General features: G+C 41.3%; 1 non-coding gene across 1 annotated transcript; it reads left to right on the top strand.

Moving 5' to 3' along the window:
* The first annotated feature begins 2,733 nt into the window (after nucleotides 1-2,733).
* On the top strand, nucleotides 2,734-2,807 carry trnai-aau (transfer RNA isoleucine (anticodon AAU)). The gene has a single exon. It is a non-coding gene; the product is annotated as a tRNA-Ile (tRNA).
* Nucleotides 2,808-19,863: the final 17,056 nt, after the last annotated feature.

Genomic DNA, 19,863 nt, shown 5'->3' with positions numbered 1-19,863 from the left:
TCAAACCTCGCTAACTTTTACATTAGACAACCAATTGGAACGAAACTTAGTGCAATTGCAGCTCGTGGGGGCAGTGAGTAAGCTGGCGCAAAATCGCTGCGCTGTTGCGTACTGTTTTTGTACAAATAGAATGACAGCACAAACCGGAAGATAGATGGATAGATGGATGTAAATAATACAAGATTTTCTGTTTTGAGTTGTTAACACCGGGGACATTTTCTCCTCTATTGTAAAGACTTTGCTTTAGGGGTTGGGATGATGAGGTATGAAAAAGTCAATGATCAATGTAGCCCACCATGGCTTAAATTGTTAAACGGTCATTACTGGTTCATGAACAAATAATCTGCACAAGTCAATAACACTTGTGACCTAAATGCACTTTATTTCAATATAACCACCATTAATGTGAACATCACTGTCATGGATGTACAATGCTAAGTTTATTTACCAATGAACAATATCCGCTGAGTTTATTTACCATTCTCACTGAGAGTGGTGCTGGTTCGAAGGGCCCAATGGCCTACTCCTGTACCCATTTTCTATGTTTATATGTTTCTAAGAGAGAAAATATAGATCATGTACAGGCAGATGAGATTAGTTTAACTGAGCTTTGTGTTCTGTACAAACATTGTGGGTCAAACGGCCTGTTCATGTGTTGTACTGTTCCACATTAACTCAGTGCAACTGAATATCTCTAATCCCTCTATCTGAAATCCCTAGTTTAGAAGTTATGAGCATTACATTCAATAGGCTTCTGCATATACACTTCCTTTTGCAGAGGATGGCTCAGTTTAAAGTATTTTCATTTTTGCATTTACTTCTGAGCTGTGGACAAGTTGGCAAGTCTGCACCCTTTGCCTATTTTAGGTTATCTCTGGTTAATAGTGGTGAGCCTCTCCCTTGAACTGTTGTGGCTTTTGTTACGATTTGTAGAGTGCACATTCGCTGAGCTGGTTGGGCACTGCCTCAGAGCTCCAATAATCCAGGTTCAATGCTGACTTTGTGCCAACTGCAAAGAGTTTGTATATTCTCCCTATGATCACCCACATTTCCTCTCACATTCCAAAACTCTGAAGGTCAGTAGGTTAATTGGCCACTGTAAATTATCTCTTGTACAGGCGAATGGTAGAATAAAAGGTGGGGGTTTAAGGAAGGGGAATTGATGGCAACATGAGGAGAATCAAATGCATTAGGTTTGGATCAGTATTAAAATGAACTAGCACAGACTCAGTGAGTTAAAGAGTGCACTTCTCTATGACTCAATGGCTCCAAGGTGTTCCAGGAATATGTTAAGTCCAGGACTTAGGTCCTATCAATAAGGCAAGGCGGGTATGCAATGCCAGGGTGATTTGCAAGTGGTAATTTACTTCTTAGTTAGAATCATTGATTGGGAGGCGGGTTTATTGTATTTTGTAAACCAAAGTTAATGTTATAATGGAGAAAGTTGGTTATTGAAGCAATTGCCAGAGATGCTAATAAATACAGTATCGCAGATTATAACAAATTCATTTGATGTTGTTGCTCCATCTAATTAGGTGTTGTACACTTCATCACTCTTCTTATCTGAGTTGTGTAAATAAATATCTAGGAGGTGACCTTCCAAAGTTTTCTTTCAGTCTATCTAATCCATCCTTCCAAAGAAACGTCAATACATCACAACATTAAGCAGTCACTTGAAACTTCCTTGAGTATATGTTTAACTCTGAATAGCAAAAGTGGTGAAGGATTATATCTAAATTCACAACAGTATAGAAATAAACAATTGCATCAATTTATGAATCGACTAACATTGGCCAGTCTGAAAATGCTGCATTCTGCATTAAAGTATGTAATTCCTGCTGGTAGGATTTGAGCTAGGTTTTCCGATTTTTGTCAAAACCCAAAGTGCTGGAATATCTCAATGGTTCAGGCATCACCAGGGAGGGAATGGGCAGGATGACATTTTAGGGTGGGATCCTTCCTTAGTGCAGTAAGGGGGAGAAAAGCGAGCTGGGGGTAGGACAAAACCTGGCAAGTGATAGGTGAATACAGGTGAGAGGGATTTTGATTGATAGATGGACAAAATGTGCCAAAGGCAAGAGATTAAAGGAGAGACGAAGAGTGAAACTGCTCCACAGTTTTACATCAGTCTGAAGAAGGATCTCGATCCAAAACGTCACCCATTCCTTCTCTCCAGAGATGCTGCCAGTCCAGCAGAATTACTCCAGCACTGTGTCTATCCACTGTTTTACTACTCCCTTTTCCTGATCTTTGTGATTGGAACAACACCTTTGAAGTATGATACAAGCGTTTTAATTTTCACTTCACATTTGTCCCTCCCTTAGACCTCTGAAATCCCTCACAGAGGCTGGAGGGCATTCATGAATCCTTTACTTTTGATGATTATAATTGTGGTTTCCCATTCTAGCTGAAGATTGTTAGTGAATGAAGCGGAATTCGAGCAGTAGAAAGCAGAAACTGTTCCAGTGGAATGTTTATTGCCATCTCTCCTACGCAAAGCTTCTCTGCTTTTGTAGCAACTGATTACTGCTGCAATTGCAGCAAGAGTGGTATGTGTCACCACAGTATTAATATTTCATACTGATTGACAACTTCAAAAGGCTTTTGTTAGATGAAGACAGATAAATGGCAAGCATGAGGTTACCAAAAGAAAATTCCACTCAGCCAGTAAACAGCAACCTTGCTTGGGAATAATTTTTTTTCACCCGTGATAGCATGGACCTTAGCCAGTGGGGCCGGTTAGCTCAGTTGGTTAGAGCGTGGTGCTAATAACGCCAAGGTCGCGGGTTCGATCCCCGTACGGGCCACAACTACAACTATTTATTTATCTGGTATATATAATATATTATTTTCACACAGAGAGTGGTGAATCTCTGGAACTCTCTGCCACAGAGGGTAGTTGAGGCCAGTTCATTGGCTATATTTAAGAGGGAGTTAGATGTGGCCCTTGTGGCTAAGGGGATATGGAGAGAAGGCAGGTACGGGATACTGAGTTGGATGATCAGCCATGATCATATTGAATGGCGGTGCAGGCTCGAAGGGCCGAATGGCCTACTCCTGCACCTAATTTCTATGTTTCTATGTTTCTATGTAACCAAGTTCTGTATTTTCCAGGTCCCACACCATTTATTGTTCCTCGGGGCTGCCTTTCTGAAAACAATCTTAAAACATGACAAATATACTGGCCATCATCAAGGGGGCTGACATAGCATTCTAATAATGCTTTAAAACAAAATTGTTAAAATGAAATGCTGTGAAATTTTTGATGATGAATGTTCCAGGTTGAAATCTTTGCAAGCTGCCCACCAACATTTACACGGCTTTCTTGATCCATGGAAACTCACAGTTTGTGTACATTGGTTAAACCTGTTGCAATTATAATATTGCACTATTTCAGATGTAAATTTACAATATTTGAGATGGTAACAGGATGAACATTACAACAGCACCACAGCAACTCTGTTGAATTTCAATTTAATTCCTCGTGATACAGGTTGTCAGAAGGAATGAGGAGAAACAATGGTGACTAAAAGGGAGAATTCTAAATGATGTACAGGAACAGAGGAATCCAAGAGGATTTGACCTTTGAAAGTTGTCAAACACACTGGGACTAGCTTCTGAAACAAATTCATAAAGGGTTTTACACAGAGTTATTGCAGCAAGGAGTTTTAACCAAACCTTTATAAACACTGATTAAGCCACAACGCGAGTACCATATACACTTCTGCTCAACATGTTTTTGTAAGGGTGAGATCCTTGGAAGAGGTGCATAAAATATTTAATAAATTGATTTGGGAACATGAGACTTAAGTGGACATATTATTGAAACCAAGATTGTTCTTAATAGTGCAGAGAAAGTTTAGGACCGATTTGACTGAATTGTTCAAGATCATAAAGGAAATCCACTCCAACCATGGACAAACGAGCCATGAGGCAAAGTAGCAAGTATTCAGGTTGTGGAATTCACTCACTGACAGGGTGTTGGGAGTAGTGGTTAAATCAGTCTCAGAAGGGAAGCAAAAATATATCAGAGGGAGAAGAAATTGCAGGCCTGAGGGAAAATGTTGGGGAATGGGGCCGATTTGATTATTATTATAAATTGTCAACGCAGAGCTTACATTTCAGAATGATGTCTCCCATGTCAAATAACTCCATATGATATGTAATTTACTGACATTTAGTTGCAGCATCCCAATTACAGTTACATATTATCAAACAGCAAAAAATGCTGTACCCTTGGCAAAACATTTGGTAGTTATTGTTTTTTGAGACCAATTTAGATCTTCATGACTTGCTAGTTTCACAAATACTTTTTGATACTTTCTTTCCACTATTTCTCTTCTGCCATGCAATACATACAATGCAAATTCAATAGGAAGCTTGTGCACAATTTAGAAAACTTAAACCATGGATCGTCAGAAAATATTCCATCTTTCAGTGATGAATAAAGTTAAATGCTCGTGGTGCATTTAGGAATTGAATATACCTTAAGGGCCTGTCCCAATGCGGGGACCTAATTTGCGAGTTTAGAAGAGTTTGCGCTAGACTCAAACTCGCAGCATGGTCGACACGTGGTGCTAGGAGGTCTACGTAACTCTCCTTCATGCTCGAGAAAAGTTTCCGCATACTCAAGGCCTCAGTTTGGTCGAGGAGTATTTTTTAGCATGCTGAAAATTGTCCGCGAGTAAAAATTGTTCGGCATGGAAAAAATCTATATTTTAACCATATAACCATATAACCATATAACAATTACAGCACGGAAACAGGCCATCTCGGCCCTACAAGTCCATGCCGAACAAATTTTTTTTCCCCTTAGTCCCACCTGCCTGCACTCGTACCATAACCCTCCATTCCCTTCTCATCCATATGCCTATCCAATTTATTTTTAAATGATACCAATGAACCTGCCTCCACCACTTCCACTGGGAGCTCATTCCACACCGCCACCACTCTCTGCGTAAAGAAGTTCCCCCTCATATTACCCCTAAACTTCTGTCCCTTAATTCTGAAGTCATGTCCTCTTGTTTGAATCTTCCCTATTCTCAAAGGGAAAAGCTTGTCCACATCAACTCTGTCTATCCCTCTCATCATTTTAAAGACCTCTATCAGGTCCCCCCTTAACCTTCTGCGCTCCAGAGAATAAAGACCTAACTTATTCAACCTATCTCTGTAACTTAGTTGTTGAAACCCAGGCAACATTCTAGTAAATCTCCTCTGTACTCTCTCTATTTTGTTGACATCCTTCCTATAATTTGGCGACCAAAATTGTACCCCATACTCCAGATTTGGTCTCACCAATGCCTTGTACAATTTTAACATTACATCCCAGCTTCTATACTCAATGCTCTGATTTATAAAGGCTAGCATTCCAAAAGCTTTCTTTACCACCCTATCTATATGAGATTCCACCTTCAAGGAACTATGCACGGTTATACCCAGATCCCTCTGTTCAACTGTTATTCTTCAATTCCCTACCATTTACCATGTACGTCCTATTTTGATTTGTCCTGCCAAGGTGTAGCACCTCACATTTATCAGCATTAAACTCCATCTGCCATCTTTCAGCCCATTTTTCCAAATGGCCTAAATCACTCTGTAGACTTTGGAAATCCTCTTCATTATCCACAACACCCCCTATCTTGGTATCATCTGCATACTTACTAATCCAATTTACCACACCTTCATCCAGATCATTGATGTACATGACAAACAACAAAGGACCCAACACAGATCCCTGAGGCACACCACTAGTCACCTGCCTCCAACCCGATAAACAGCCATCCACCATTACCCTCTGGCTTCTCCCATTCAGCCACTGTTGAATCCATCTTGCTATTCCTGCATTTATACCCAACAGTTGAACCTTCTTAACCAACCTTCCATGAGGAACCTTGTCAAAGGCCTTACTAAAGTCCATATAGACAACATCCACTGCTTTACCCTCGTCAATTTCCCTAGTAACCTCTTCAAAAAATTCAAGAAGATTAGTCAAACATGACCTTCCAGGCACAAATCCATGTTGACTGTTCCTAATCAGACCCTGTTTATCTAGATGCTTATATATATTGTCTCTAAGTATCTTTTCCATTAATTTGCCCACCACTGAAGTCAAACTAACAGGTCTATAATTGCTAGGTTTACTCTTAGAACCCTTTTTAAACAATGGAACAACATGCGCAGTACGCCAATCCTCGGGGACTATTCCCGTTTCTAATGACATTTGAAATATTTCTGTCATAGCCCCGGCTATTTCTACACTAACTTCCCTCAATGTCCTAGGGAATATCCTGTCAGGACCTGGAGACTTATCCACTTTTATATTTTTCAAAAGTGTCAGTACTTCTTTTACTTTGAACCTCATAGTATCCATAGCTACTCTACTAGTTTCCCTTACCTCACATAATTCAATATCCTTCTCCTTGGTGAATACCGAAGAAAAAAAAATGTTCAATATCTCCCCCATCTCTTTTGGCTCTGCAGATAGCTGTCCACTCTGTCTCTCCAATGGACCAATTTTATCCCTCGTTATCCTTTTGCTATTAATATAGCTGTAGAAACCCTTTGGATTGACTTTCACCTTACTTGCCAAAGCAACCTCATATCTTCTTTTAGCTTTTCTAATTTCTTTCTTAAGATTCTTTTTACATTCCTTATACTCCTCAAGCACCTCATTTACTTCATGCTGCCTATAATTATTGTAGATCTCCCTCTTTTTCCGAACAAGATGTCCAATTTCCCTTGAAAACCAGGGCTCTTTCCAATTTTTACTGTTTCCTTTCAACCGAACAGGAACATAAAGATTCTGTACTCTTAAAATTTCCCCTTTAAATGTCCTCCATTTCTCTTCTACATCTTTCCCATAAAACAAAATGTCCCAGTTCACTCCTTTTAAATCATCTCGCATCGCATCAAAGTTAGCCTTTCTCCAATCAAAAATCTCAACCCTAGGTCCAGTTCTGACCCTCTCCATAATTATCTTGAAACTAATGGTATTGTGATCACTGGACCCGAAGTGCTCCCCAACGCATACCTCCGCCACCTGTCCCATCTCATTTCCTAACAGGAGGTCCAGCACTGCCCCTCCTCTAGTAGGTACCTCTATGTATTGCTGCAAAAATCTATCCTGCACACATTTTACAAACTCCAACCCATCCAGCCCATTTACAGAATGTGTTTCCCAGTCTATGTGTGGAAAGTTGAAATCTCCCACAATCACTACCTTGTGCTTACTACTAATATCTGCTATCTCCTTACATATTTGCTCTTCCAATTCTCGTTCCCCGTTTGGCTGTCTATAATACACCCCTATAAGAGTTGCTACACCTTTCCCACTTCTCAATTCCACCCAAATAGCCTCCCTAGATGAGCTCTCCAATCTATCCTGCCAAAGCACTGCTGTAATAAATATTTCTTTTACTCGTACGTGTAGTTGAAGTAGGTCGTAGTAGTTCGGCATTTTGTTCGTAGGAAATCGAAGACAATCGAATGTAATCGTGTTAGTATAGTCGAAGGTGGTCGTCTTCACTCTCCACTATTTGGTGTCCAATTTTCACAAAGCTAGTCAAAGCTACTCTTCTACATAGTCGAAGGAGGTCTTCTACATATACGTAGGAGGTTCTCTACAAAGTCGAAGGAGGTCATAGGAGGTGATCTACTTCGGCGATACAACAAGACCATGACACTTTTTAAAAATCTCCTAAACTCTTCTAAACTCGCAAGTTAGGACCCCGCAGTGGGACAGGCCCTTAACATTTATCATATGCCAACAAATAATTCACATTTCGGTCATCTTACATTTAAGTGGCCAGAACAAGTATTAATCCATGCACTCTCAGGCAATGAGATATGAAGAATGCACAGAATATTGATTCCTTTTAATCACATCTTATTTCAACTTTAAGCAGAATATTTGTAGTGGTAGATTGCAATATGATGGAAATAACACTCTTAGAAAGCTCTTCATATCTGGTACGAGATTGTTAAATTGGGGGCAATTGTTCTCACTGTCTCATTGAATTTTTGAGGTCAATGTAAAAGCATTGTTTGCACACTCATATTGAATCATAAGAAGCTCTTCTAGAGTTCCACACTGCACACATAGACTGGAATCACTAATAAAGGGATCACCAGGATATTCTACATCATTACTACTATACAATTCAGATCAGTACATATTCTTGTTTCAAAAGCATGAGTAATCTGTTGGCTTCATCAAAAATCTTTCCATTTCCCAACCTTGACTAAGATGTGTGGCACTTCCTAAGTTTTGATCTGGATCTTCCATGAATATAGCACGATTGTAGTAACTTACCATGACAAAAGCCATGCAACCAATGCAAAGGCATCATTGTCCACCAACTCAACCCCATGAGTTGGTGGGCAATGTGAAAAGTATAAGTGGCAGGCAGACAAATCCAGGGCAAAAATCAAAAAGGGACACTTTTCAATATAATTGTATAAGGGGTAAGAGCGTTGTAAAAACAAGCCTGAAGGCTTTGTATCTTAATGCAAGGAGCATTCGTAATAAGGTGGATGAGTTGAACTTGCAGATACTTATTAATGAATATAGTAAAGTTGGAATCACGGAGACATGGCTCCAGGGTGACCATGGCTGGGAGCTGAACATCCAGGGATATTCAATATTCAGGAGGGATAGACAGAAAGGAAAAGGAGGCAGGGTAGTGTTGCTGGTTAGGGAGGCAATTAATGCAATAGAAAGGAAGGTCATTAGCTTGGAGGATGTGGAATCGGTATAGGTAGAGCTGCGAAATACTAAGGAGCAGAAAACGCTAGTGTGAGTTGTGTACAGGCCACCTAACAGTAGTAGTGGAGTTGGCGGTGGCATCAAACAGGAAATTAGAAATGTGTGCAACAAAGATAAAACAATTATAATGGGTGACTTCAATCTACATATAGATTAGGTGAATCAAATTGGCAGGGGTGCTGAGGAAAAAAAGATTTCTTGGAATGTATGCGGGATAGTTTTCTAAACCAACATGTAGAGGAACCAACGAGCGAGCAGACTGTTCTAGACTGGATATTGAGTAATGAGGAAGGGTTAGTTAGCAATCTTGTTGTGTATGGCCCCTTGGGCAAGAGTGACCATAATATGGTTGAGTTATTCATTAGGATGGAGAGTGACATTGTTAATACAGAAACAAGGGTCCTGAACTTAAATAAAGGTGATTTTGAGGGTATGAGACGTGAATTGGCCAAGATAGAATGGTAGATGATTCTTAAAGGGTTGACGGTGGATATGCAATGGAAGGCATTTAAAAACTGCATGGATGAACTACAACAAGTGTTCATCCCAGTTTGGCAGAAGAATAAATCAGGGAAGGTAGTGCATCCGTGAATAACAAGGGAAATCAGGGATAGTATCAAAACAAAATATGAAGCATACAAATTAACCAGAACAAGCAGCCTACCAGAGGACTGGAAGAAATTCAGAGGCCAGCAGAGGAGGACAAAAGGCTTAATTAGGAAAGGGAAAATAGATTATGAAAGAAAACTGACAGGGAACATAAAAACTGACTGCAAAGCTTTTATAGATATGTGAAGAGGAAAAGATTAGTTATAACAAATGTTGCAGTCAGAAACAGGCGAATTGATCATGGGGAACAAGGACATGGCAGACCAATTTAATACCTACTTTGGTTCTGTCTTCACTAAGGAAGACAGAAATAATTTGCCGGAAATAGCAAAGGACCGGGGGTTAAATGAGATGGGGGAACTGAGTAAAATCCAGGTTAGCCGGGAAGTGGTGTTAGGTAAATTGAATGGATTAAAGGCCGATAAATCCCCAGGACCAGATAAGTTGCATCCCAGAGTACTTAAGGAAGTAGCCACAGATAGTGGATGCATTAGTGATAATTTTTCAAAACTCTTTAGATTCTGGAGTAGTTCCTGAGGACTGGAGAGTAGCTAATGTAACCCCACTTTTTAAAAAGGGAGGGAGAGAGAAAACGGGGAATTACATACCAGTTAATCTAACATCGGTGGTGGGGAAAATTCTGGAGTCAGTTATTAAAGATGGGACAGCAGCACATTTGGAAAGTGGTGAATTCATTGGACAAAGTCAGCATGGATTTATGAAAGGTAAATCATGTCTGACAAATCTTATAGAATTTTTCGAGGATGTAACTAGTAGAGTGGATAAGGGAGAACCAGTGGATATGTTATATCTGGACTTTCAGAAGGCTTTCGACAAGGTCCCACATAAGAGATTAGTATACAAACTTAAAGCACACGGTATTGGGGGTTCAGTATTGATGTGGATAGAGAACTGTCTGGCAGACAGGAAGCAAAGGGTAGTAGTAAACGGGTCCTTTTCAGAATGGCAGGCAGTGACTAGTGGGGTACCGCAAGGCTCAGTGCTAGGACCCCAGCTATTTACAATATATATTAATGATCTGGATGAAGGAATTGAATGCAACTTTTCCAAGTTTGCGGATGACACAATGCTGGGGGGCAGTGTTAGCTGTGAGGAGGATGCTAGGAGGCTGCAAGGTGACTTGGATAGGTTGGGTGAGTGGGCAAATACATGGCAGATGCAGTATAATGTGGATAAATGTGAGGTTATCCACTGGTGGCAAAAACAGGAAAGTAGACTTTTATCTGAATGGTGGCCGATTAGGAAAAGGGGAGATGCAACGAGACATGGGTGTCATGATACACCAGTCATTGAAAATAGGCATGCAGGTGCAGCAGGCAGTGAAGAAAGGAAATGGTATGTTAGCATTCATAGCAAAAGGACGAGAGTATAAGAGCAGGGAGGTTCTACTTCAGTTGTACAGGGTCTTGGTGAGACCACACCTGGAGTATTGCGTACAGTTTTGGTCTCCTAGTCTGAGGAAAGACATTGTTGCCATAGAGAGAGTACAGAGAAGGTTCACCAGACTGATTCCTGGGATGACAGGAATTTCATATGAAGAAAGACTGGATAGACTCGGCTTGTACACGCTAGAATTCAGAAGATTGAGAGAGGATCTTATAGAAACTTACAAAATTCTTAAGGGGTTGGACAGGCTAGATGCAGGAAGATTATTCCCGATGTTGGGGAAGTCCAGAACTAGGGGTCACGGTTTAAGGATAAGAGGACCGAAATGAGAAAATCATTTTTCACACAGAGTGGTGAATCTGTGGAATTCTCTGCCACAGAAGGTAGTTGAGGCCAGTTCATTGGCTATATTTAAGGGGGAGTTAGATGTGGCCCTTGTGGCTAAAGGGATAAGGGGGTATGGAGAGAAGGCATGGATGGGATACTCAGATGGATGATCAGCCATGATCATATCGAATGGCGGTGCAGGCTCGAAGGCCCAAATGGCCTACTCCTGCACCTATTTTCTATGTTTCTATGACACACTCTAATCCAAGCTTGGTCCTCTTTCATCAGTCCACTCTATACCTCCCTGACCCTCTGAACCCAGGTTGCAAAGTGCGGCCCAATTGGCCCTCTCTGGTCGTATTCACGAATGCTGATGAGCCATCGTGCCACAAAGTGCTCAGGGTCTGGTCTTTGCAAACGCTAGATTGGGTCATGTTCACAATCAATTTTGCTGCCATATCCTCCGCACAGAACTGCTGTTATAATATAACTTTTCTGGCAAAGTATGATTTTTAGCCTAAATTAGTTAAATTGTTCAGTAGTACTTAAGTACCAGAACTATTCTTTGCAATCGTTAAACAAGAGAAACAGAATTTTCCTTTCGAGTTCTGACTGATCTGCCTTGTGCACTACTGATAAAGTTGGACACACAGTGTTGGAATAACGCAATAGGTCAGGTAGCATCACTGGAGAACATGGATAGGTGATGAAGGGTCCAGACCTGAAATGTCACCTATTCATGTACTCCAGAGATGCTGCCTGACCCACTGAGTTTCTCCAGCACTGTGGCATTTTTTGTGAACCAGCATCTGTATTTGTCTCATTCAAGTGGCCTGTTTCTCACATCATCATACCCAACTTTGATGTACATTCAGCACGCATGGCACATCTGTGGAAACTTTTTTATCTCCAAAATATATTGTAAGAATTTCCAGTTGAAGTGATTGAGTTTCAGGTTTCAGAATGTAATCCAGATAAAAGATAAGCACAAAACCTCTTCGGGATTAAAGATCATGAGTTATTTCCTAGTAGCTGCTCAGTTTAACCTTCAAAATTGTGGAAGCACCTCACAAAATGGCCCTTTGATAATGGCATGAAGATTTAGACTGGAAACATGTGGTTGAAAAGAATATTACCTGTACTAAATTGGATACGTTTTAAATTCACAAAGAATTCTAAAATTTCATTGTAAATATGCAATTAATGACAGAATATTTTATGCTTTTCAAATGAAATAGCACCTCAGAAAACAGATATACCCAAGGACATTGTGGCAAGCTAGAGTTGCAGGAGCCCTAGTTGAGATAAACAAATCATCGTTAGACATCGATGAGATGCTGGAAGGTGGTCACTCTTGTGTCTCATTTAAGAAAGGCTGCAAAAAAAGCTGGGGAACTATAGACCAATGAGCCTAGCATCTGTGTTTGTTAAGTTTCTGGAGAGGACTCTGGGAGATGTATGCATATGGATGGGCAGGGGGTGATTTGGGAGAGTCAGGTTCTACTGACAGAACTATTGGTTTTACTAAAGAGACTAGGTGGTCTAGAGCAATGATATCAATATGTTGTCTTCAAGAGCAGGGCAGAATGCGAGTTATCCCTACCAATTACTCATGTCCTAACTATGCACCACCCCTCAGATCTTCATGATTAAAAACACAAGTTCTACAAGTTCTAGGCTTGTATTCACTGGAGTTTAGAAGGATGAGGGGGATCTTATAGAAACATATAAAATTATAAAAGGACTGGACAAGCTAGATGAAGGAAAAATGTTCCCAATGTTGGGCGAGTCCAGAACCAGAGGCCACAGTCTTAGAATAAAGGGGAGGTCATTTAAGACTGACGTGAGAAAAAGCTTTTTCACCCAGAGAGTTGTGAATTTATGGAATTCCCTGCTACAGAGGGTAGTGGAGGCCAAGTCACTGGATGGATTTAAGAGAGAGTTAGAGCTCTAGGGGCTAGTGGAGTCAAGGGATATGGAGAGAAGGCAGGAACAGGTTATTGATAGGGGATGATCAGCCATGATCACAATGAATGGCGGTGCTTGATCGAAGGGCCGAATGGCCTCCTCCTGCACCTATTTTCTATGTTTCTATGTTACATGACTTATCACCTGTTTTGTTAGGAATAGCCTCACTGACTCAAGAAGCTCATCTTTTCCACAAGCACATGAAAAAAACAGCTGAGAGGATGGAGGTTTTAATAACCTCATGGACATTTGTGTTTTGCTCAGTCACGAAGTATGGATCAATCTTTTCTTCAATGTAATGAAGATAGATATGCAGAAACACTAACCTCCCCTCCATTCAATCTGAAAGTGGGCAGTTGATTTGGTTCAACTTTCCATAGTTTATAGCTTACTTCCCCCTCTCATTGTATGCACAGTTAAAATTCTTCCATTGATGTTTCTGCTCCTGAATGGGACTTTTTTTGGAAAGTATGAGCTTGTGTCTATGGATGTGACGCTTGCAATACATTTCCCATTGCTTCAAAATAAATTAAAATATCGTTACTGAAGCTACACGCATTTCTCTCTTGCTTGCTATGATCAATTTTCAGTCCATGTAGTTTTTATATCACTGATGTTTGTGCTCATTTAACATAATACTCTGAGCAACATTGCTTCTTCCATTTACAGTACTTTTTCTCAATTTAATTACAGCGATAGGATTGATGTGTATATACCTCCACTTTAGCTGCTATTATGCATTGAACGAGCACTTTTGTGACATGATTTAATAAGAACCATGCATCTTGAAAACAATCATAAATAGTGCATTAGATGCAGCTGGTATTATTAATATTTTAAAGGCTGTCGATTTTATTGCAAGGCATGGAAATCTGCTGCACAATTTCTTATGTACAGTTCCAAATTGCATGCAGTGACTTTTTGAAGACATTAATTGCAGCATTGTAATTGAAAGGACTGCTGAGGGGACCAATCAGTGTACGCATCATGGCTTTGAGAGCTTGAAACAGAGCAATTGCTCCACCTGCAAATGTACTTACCCCACTCTGGTTTGGTTGTTGTGGCACAAACAGAAAAAAATAATTAAAGAAAAATTGAGACTCAATGGTAATTTTCTTTACCTCCTACATTACTAGGTTCAAGCAATCAAACCTAACTGCATACTAATACATTAATTTGGTTTGTTAATTACACTCTGCATCCCCCCCTCCCCACCCCAATGTGGTATTGAGCCATACAGAACAGGGTTGACCTTGATTCCTGTGCTAAACTGTGTTGTGTTAATTATCTCAGCCAGGTTGGCAGTTCTATAATTATCCGAGTCCCAGAACAGGGAAATGAAATATCAGCCAAGATACCCGAATGTGATTATGATTGTGATTCTTGGTTAAACCTACATCAGCGCTGTACTATCCTTTCCAAGATGGAATTACCTTCAACACTCAGGCATTTAGCTTCATACATAATGAATGGTGAATCACACAAGCTCTCTCAGGGTTGCTAGAGTCACTCAAAACTTCAGAAGGAAAGACTATTTAAAAGATAAGCAGTACATGGGACGAACGTTGGAAAATATCAGTATAATCATAAACTTTGAATTTTTTTATTTTAAATGTTAAATATCTAATGTGAAAGATTAGTTATAATTTCATAGGTATTGCTGATTCCCATTTCACTTTCACAATATAATGTAGGTCTTCTCTATTCATTTCAATGTGCAGATTTTGTGACCTGATGATATGCCGTTCCCCTGTGTTATCAGTTTTCTGAACAGTCCTTTCATAATGTAAGGTATAGTCTCATTTCACCTAAAGGTCATTAGGATCATTAGATTTGTCTCCAACGTGATTCACTAATTCTCAAGTGGAGAACTGTGCGAGGGTTTTGCTCTACGATTGTTAGTGGAGTTTAAAAAACGTATTTTCCCACCCGAGTATTAGCCAATTTATTGAAAACGGCGAGGTTGTGACCTGCAATTTAGCAATGTGCCAAAATTTTGGGATTTAAAAAAGTCACAATTTACCTAGATTTTAAGCAAAAAAAAAGTTAATTTGACACCTAATTCACTTTCAACTGAAGGTGCCAAACCGGTTATGGAATTTTGAACAGCCAACATTTGCTATTGATGGGATATTAACAAAAAATCGGTAATTATCGCAGTCAAAAGCCCAATTTATCTTAAAAATTAAGAGAACTGATGCCTTTTTTGATAATCATAGATTGAACCATTCTGAACGCGACAATTCCCTTACTTGGATGACCTGAAATATCCACGCAAATGTCGGCTGTTCATTTCCACAATTGTGGCACCTTTCAAACTTCCCTCTTACTAATTGCTGTAAATTAAAGTCCTATCTTTTTTTTTTTCCTAGTGGGTTCCTGTAACGCGCTGCCTAGACGGTCACATTGCGCTGGATTTGTGCCCTCACATGTAAAAATACTGTGGCTATAAAACCCAAAATGAGCCGTATTCTAAAACTTTATATACAGGGTTCTTAAGAATGCCCCTTTTAATGTAAAACATAAGGTACATACCTTTAGTTGTCCTCCTTTTAAAACCCTTTGGTCACGTGGGTGCGGGTCTACGCTCCAGTGACCTTTAGTGAAATCACCCTATTGTCTCATTCACCTCTACCCATTAGGATCATTGGACTTTGTCTCTGGAACTAATTCACTACAATTCTGAGAACTGTGCTTCCCCTTTGCTCTATCGATTGTACTGGAGTTTAACTTGACTGTATCGTGCACACGGCCTGGGGCAGATTCTCAACGACGATTCAGATTGACTCTGGGCCGGATTTACCTATAAGCTAGACAAGCTTAAGCTTAGGACCTCGAGGTCTAGCGGGGCCTTGGAGAGCCGAAGGCCCCACTAGGCTGAAGTCTAGGGCTTCGAAATCTAGGGGGCCTCCGGCCAAGGCAGGACACCTACCGTTCAACTCTGGGCGACCCCCCTCTCTATCTCTCTCTCTCTCCATCTCCCCCCGCTATCCGTGTCCAGGCCGCCGGGCTCCGCTCGCTCCTCATCCGCCGGCACGGTATTGCTGCGGCCTGCACGTCCTCCCCCTGCACATGCGCACAACCACAGCCAGCACATCTTCGGCCGCCCGGCAATGCGGCAACTGATCGGCGCTGGGCACTTTCTCCCTCGCTTTGAATTGTGGGAGATTTGGCCGCCATGGCTGTCCGGTCGCTGTCTCGCCGCCAGCGCTGAAAACCAACGCGGAGGGGGCCTCACAAGTGGGACAGCTTAGGGCCTCTCTTCATCTAAATCCAGCCCTGGATTGAATAGTATACAGAGCAAACCTTTTCGCTGTACCTCAGTACATGTGACAATAATAAATCTACCCACAAACATTGGTGAAGTGTATTCACTGCAAGTTCTTCCTATTGCTCAATAATAGTGATGCAATGATAACATTGATTGGACAAGGATGAAAACATCCGTGTGGTTATCTAGTTTATTATCTGATGTATGGTAGAACTTAAGTAACACAGTTGAAAGTTACCTGTGGTGTAGGCACCGGATTTAACAGTTCTGTAAATAGAAATAACTAGATTATGTAAAATAATGCTGGGTACTGCAGATATTAACTTGGAAACATGGTAATCCACAGGCCTGATATACCCTACAAAATACAGAGGATAAAAAAGTAATGGAATTCTTCAGCAATAAGTCTCTTTTGCTCAATAAAGCTCCACTACAGTTTCTTATCTATCAGTCAAATCTCTTAGCATAAGCCATCCCTCTGCAGGGATGTTGACATCCACTTCTAACTGCACCTGGCCTGCTTAACATAGATCGTACTGATTGATAAATTCAAGGCAGAGCTACTATTACTGTTACTAATGTGCTAGGCAAGTTTATTCCTCCGATTTTATTCCACGAAAGATAAACAATAATGTGCTGTCAAAAGCATTTTATGTTTCAATAGCTTTACCATTTAAAAAAAAAATAATCGCACTGAATTTTTCCTTCAACTATAAATCGTGTAATAAGTTTTGAGCAATATGGGCATGTTGGATTTTCTGTTGTCAAGATTGGGAGAATAAAAGTTAAAATAGATATAATAATGCTCTTTTACACATTTCAATCAGATAGATTTCTCTTTTGTGTAGGTGAGTATGATTTTAATTTTATGCCAATCTTTGTGGACCAGTACTTTCATTTCATTGCATAGGAACTAGCTGGCTGTTTGGTAGTTCCCATTGACAGAGGAACAGATGCAGGAGGAAAATGACTGACAAATAATAACAAAAGGAAAAATGTAATTGTAGTATACAGTTCCAGTGTGGAATGTTGAAGCAAGGAACTGCAGATGCTGGTTTACACCAAAGATATACAAAATGCAGGAGTAACTCAATGGGTCACACTGCCTGACCAGCTGAGTTACTCCAATTGGGGTCAATTTTAAATTTCTACTAGACTAGGTGGGACCCGTTGGGTCCCATTGTCACAAGGACCTGGTCCCCCAACATAATATTCCACCACTCAAGCATTGCCCTCAACTGCGCAGGCATGGCTGATGGGTTCCTGTTGTGACACCCTGATCCCCCCCCTCCTTCTCTCACTCACCCCCCCCCCCCCCCCACTTCCACCCCTTGCCCCCCCCCCCCCCACGCACTCACTCCATCCCCCCCAAACCCCCCCCCCATCCACACCTAGCGGCTCTCTGGCGGCACAGACATTCCCGCCCATTGGGCTCCCATTGTGAGGTAGAACCAGCAGGTATTACTGTACAGGCACAGCTGACAGGCACAGCGTGAAAAGGGATTTATTAAAGCTTAAAATGTGAATAACTGAAAATATAACAACAATTTAAACGATAAAGATGAGATTGATTCAGTCCATTCTTTCTTGGTGCATCTCTTGTTGCATTCTGCAGTCGGGGGAGGGGGACGGCTTCAGGCGGGGGCGTTTGGGGCCGGTGGGGGGGGAGGGAGTGTCCTGCAGTTGGGGAGTGGGAAGGTTCAGGCTGGGCCTGTTGGGGGCCGAGGGGAGCGTTGCCATGGCCTACCGCTACCATAGCCTACCATTGTCTACCCCTGGCACTGCCTACCCCCTGCCGCTGCCGCTCCCCATCTGCTTCAGGCGAGGGCCGGTGAGACGAGGCCGATGAGAGGGGGAGCGTCCTGTAGCCAGGGGAGGGAAACGGCTTCAGGCGGGGGCTGTCGGGGGCCGGTGGGCGGGGGAGAGTGTCTTTCAAAATTCAAGAGAGTTTATTGTCATGTGTCCCAGATAGGACAATGAAATTCTTGCTTTGTTTCAGCACAACAGAATATAGTAGGCATGAATACAGAACAGATCAGTGTGTCCATATACTATTATATAAATATATGCACACATGAATAAATAAACAGATAAAGTGCAAATAAACAGATAATGGCCTATTTATGTTCAGCGTTTTGTTTGAGTTGAGTTTAATAGCCTGATGGCTGTGGGGATGTAGCTATTCCTGAACCTGGACATTGCAGTCTTGGAGGTAGTGGGGCGATGGGTGTGTGGCCAGGATGGTGTTGGTCCTTGATGATGCTGCCAGCCCTTTTGAGGCACCGACTGCGATAGATCCCCTTAATGGTAGGGAGGTCAGAGCCAATGATGGACCGGGCATTGTTTATTACTTTTTGTAGTCTTTTCCACTCCTGGGCACTCAGGTTGCCGAACCAAGCCACGATGCAACCAGTCAGCATGCTCTCTACTGTGCACCTCTAGAAGTTAGAGAGAGTCCTCCTTGACATACCGACTCTCCGTAATCTTCTCGGGAAGTCCTACTGCCGGGGGAGGGAGCGGCTTTAGGCGGTGGCTGTCAGTGGTCGTTTGGGGGGGTGGGGAAGCAGTTAATGATAGATTATTCATTCACACTCTCAAGTAATCTTCATTAAATTGTGTGGCAATAAAGAAAGGTTCATTTTGTTGATCGGGAACTAGTGGGACACATTTTGAACACATTACAAAATGCTTGACAGATTATTATAGATCACAGTTCAAGAAAACATTTGAAATAGAAGAAAGAATACTGGTGAATAAATGTAATGCCAGATGGATAATCAGCCTGCCTCACTTCTCTCTGCCAAAAACACTTAATGATCCAACCTGCAGAGAATAAAGAATAACACACAGACAAATCGTGGAACCTTACAAAATAATCCTTTAACAGCAATTAATGAAAGAAGATTGTAATCATTAGGAACAGAAACGCTCGGGCACATTAGTCATCAATAGGATAGTAGAGATTCACAGACTAAATAGTAGAAAACAACTACAATTAATATCATACTTTCATATGAGATAATTAAGCTAATCGAGTCTATGCAGGCTCTTAGCATAACCTTGTCATTTCCCCCCTCCCCTTATTTACCTCTAACATTCTCCCCCAGTGTCAATCAATTCTACTTTGATTCATCGGGTGCCTCCCAATACTAGGGATAAATTGCTGTAATCAACTAATCAAACAACTTATCATAGAGGATATTGGAGCAGAGGGTGGCGAGTGCCTGGAACGTGCTGCCGGAGGTAGTAGTTGAGGCAGATTATAATAGTGGGATTTAAGATGCTTTTGGATAGTCATATGGATGTGCAGGGAATGGAGGGATATGGATTATTAGCGGGGAGGTAAGAGTTGATCTTGACATCATGTTCAGCACAGATATTGTGGGCTGAAAGGCCTGTTCTTGTACTATATTCTTCTATGTTCTAAGTGAAACATGCCAGGATTGAACCTGGGTCACAGATGTAAGACTGGAGTGCTACCTGCGAATGCTGCTGTCCAAACCAAATACTCTGCTTG

The sequence above is a fragment of the Leucoraja erinacea genome, chromosome 3 (assembly GCF_028641065.1).
Source record: "Leucoraja erinacea ecotype New England chromosome 3, Leri_hhj_1, whole genome shotgun sequence".
Lineage (NCBI taxonomy): Eukaryota > Metazoa > Chordata > Chondrichthyes > Rajiformes > Rajidae > Leucoraja > Leucoraja erinaceus.
The sequence above is the reverse complement of the archived record's forward strand: the minus strand, read 5'-3'. Positions and strand labels throughout refer to the sequence as shown.